Source organism: Lontra canadensis, unplaced genomic scaffold (genome assembly GCF_010015895.1).
Source record: "Lontra canadensis isolate GAN:19392208 unplaced genomic scaffold, GSC_riverotter_1.0 scaffold27, whole genome shotgun sequence".
In the NCBI taxonomy this organism is placed as follows: Eukaryota; Metazoa; Chordata; class Mammalia; order Carnivora; family Mustelidae; genus Lontra; species Lontra canadensis.
The window spans coordinates 20,985,933-20,989,221 of record NW_022631021.1 but is presented as its reverse complement, the minus strand read 5'-3'; positions in this window follow the sequence as shown (position 1 = coordinate 20,989,221).

Sequence of the window (3,289 nt, the reverse complement as noted above, 5' to 3'; positions counted from 1 at the left end):
TACGTTGATTAGTATGTAATTCCTTCGAAGGGGTATGTACCATTTCATTCTCTTCTGTTTTCCAAAGCTTTGCCCGCATGGTTTATGAGCTTCTTCAAAGAGGACTTGGGCTTCCTACACAATCTATAAGGTACAGAGAAAAAAAAAAAATCCGATCCCTTTTTAATCAAAGCCTCTGTGTCAGAATTCTGCAGGTGCACTTCTTTAAAGAAGCTCAAAGGGAATAATTTAGAAAGTGGCCAATAAGAGATTGAAGCTGCTTTGAGTCTAGTTGCTAACAGATACCTCAACACGGAATTCCAGGGGAGGGGGAGCTGAAAAATGAATTTTAGGGGAGAAGAGTAAGGGTTCTTGGAGCCCAATATTTTAGCAATATTGCCCTGCTTTTGAAATAGATTCCATTTCCTTGGGCTCTTTGGTGATTGCTGTTCTAGCGCGTAAAGAAGCAGCTTGTCCAGTGGTTGTGGGTAGGAGGGTGCTGCAAGCTTTCGTGTTTCAGCCACAATTGCTTTCTTACAAGATGCTTTATGAATGAGACACTCCCCCCTTCCCAGATGCGTACTTCTTTTGGCATATAATGGCAAACTAATGAATGCAGAGTGAAAGGAGATGTATTTCAGCTTTGAATTTTACCGTCTGTATACACTGAGACTATTCCCAGTAGATAAAGTTTCCTGCATTTAATGTTTCTCATTCTGGCAGCTCTACTCCTTTCTTGGGCTTCATCTGAGCATTATCATGACATAAGATCTGGAACCTGTTGTCGCCACCCTCCCCAAAGCAGTGGGGAAATCCACCCTCAGTGGTCTCTAAACTTAGTGTTGATGCACGGGCCTCTTTATACAAAGTAGACCTTAGGACCTTTGCAACACCCCTGAAAGATAAAGATCCAGATGTCTGTTCTGCAGGATTTACACATAGGAACCACGGGGACTCTCAGTTCTGCCACCCCATGGGCTTTGGCTTTGGGGGAAGGTTGGAGGATTGGGGTTTAGGCACCTGCTGGGAGCTTTGCGCTGACACTTTTATGGGGGAGGGAGTTAGGGAGCTGGTTTCAGGTCACCAGGAAGGTCCAAGCAACAGTTTATGTCACATCCCAGCCCATCTACCACTAGCTCCTTTGGGACCATCTGGGTGTGCAGGGTTCAGCCCAAGACGAGGTTAAATACAAAGGTTGGGAACTAAACCTTATGGAGAGTGTAGACACTCCATCTCTTCCCAGCTCAGAAGCCTGCGCCTTTGTCGGAGGGCCTGGCCGCTTGCATTGAATGTATTCTGATTGCACAAGGCCAGGAGAAACCACACTGAAAACCATCGTCTCCTTTCCTTGCAGGGCAACGCGCCCCACGCGTGTGACGTGCGAGAGACGCGATGGACGCGCCTTGCTCTTACTGTGCAGGTCCTGAGAGCGTGTGGGCCACTCGCGCCCAGTCGTGTTGAGGACATAGAATCAGCCGCTGCAGGGGCCTCGGGCCGCGCGGGCCCTTTTCGCTCTAGGTCTCACCCTAAGGGCTAAGGCGACCGAGAAAGCCCCATTCTCCAGTAGGTAATGGGGCGGCGCCACGCGGGCTGCAGGCGGGGAGGGGTCTCTGCGCTGCCCATGCCCTTTGCCACCAGCGGCCGCTCCGGGCGCCTGCTCCCGGAGGGCAAGTGGCCTAGAAATGTCCGGTGGAATCGGAAGCTTCCCCAGCCTTTGGCAGGGCAAAAACGCCCCCTCCTCACGTTCCTAAAGGCGGGTGATGGGGTACGAATTGTCCTATTTGGCTATGCAGGCTCTCTTCACCGTCCTTCGCCCTCATTCGAGCGTGCCTCCCGCGCCCCGGTTAAGTAGAGCCCCTTGCGCGTTTCCCCTGCCCCCCCCCCACCCCGCGTGCAGAGAGCCCACTGTCTCCCCTCTCCTTCTCTGTACGACCCCCACCCCTTTTGCTTTCGTTAGCCAGGCCCGCTACGTTTATCTGATAATTGAGTTATTAAAAGATTTGGTTTCCTTGGGCCCATAAATCAATAAACAGTAGGATTAACTCAAGAGTTTGCCTTTTAAGTCAAGGGAAACGTTTAAAACAAGCCCTTTTGAGTTTTGTTTTCAAACCAAACAGGTGAGTTGCGGCTCTTCCTCCTCCCTGCACTCTGTAGACATTTTATCCGTGCCGCATGCCCCTCCCGAATGCGCACTCCCAAACGAAAATAGCTAAAGATAGAAAAAGGGAGTCAGGATGTGGCAGCGCTGCCTTCACACTTTCCACTTTCCAAGTTCCCTTTGGAGGTTCCAAAGGTCTCCTGACCATTCTCTGTCCAATCCTGCCTCCTCCTACAGGTATTATGGGTCTCAGGGGAGGGGGGGGAAAAAGACGGAGGAGATCTCTGGGAGCAGTTTCCACCATCAAAATGCTCTTTTAATTTCTCCCCCAAACTGGGAAAGTAACTTTCTCTCACCACCCCCAGCACAAAAATTATCTTGCATTTTTCTTTCCTTCTCTCTGGCTCCACATCCTTAGCTTTCTCCACACCCCCATAAAGAACCGAAGAGGCTTTCAAAGACCTGGCTGTTTTATTTTCTTTGGCCAAGGGAACCGCTTTCTCTCAAGCAATTATTTCATATCCTATGAAAACTTTGGTTGAATAGAAAACCTGAAGTCCCAGACTTATCTACACACTGTTCCTCTGGTACAAAGCCTTACTTAAAAGGGCAACTCCTTCCTACTTAGAGTGTTTATAGAGAATTTGTCATCACATCTGATATCCTGTATGCATAATACATTATGTGGAAAGGAAATAATAACCTTAAACCATCTGATGTTGCCTCAAGAGCCCAAATAGTGTTTCCCCTCCTGTGCCAATATATGTTAAATTATCGGGGTTAAAAAGAGAAAGAAAGAAAAAAAGAAAGGAAAAGAAAGAAAGAAGAGTAAGAAGAAATATCAAAATATCAAAATTCATTTTCCTTTTCTTTCAAAAAGTGGAATGAACACTATTCTTTAAATGCCAAAATTGACTCCACTGTTGAGTTTGTCTCTAATCCACTAATATTGTTTTTGCCACACAATCGAGAAGTATCAATCTATTGACTCTTCTGAAGAAGAGTTCTGGAGGGTATCCATGTTAAGTTTGTATATATTTATTTATGCTTAATTTAATGGGAATGTGTAAATATGGCAAGTAGTTTGGGATTATTTATCTGTGAATCTATACCTCTGTGAATGGGTGGTTTAAAAAAAAAAAAACGAGAAAAAAAATAACGCTTGACCTTAGGTAGAATCCTATCTGAATTTTTCTGTTCTTTATAGACAAG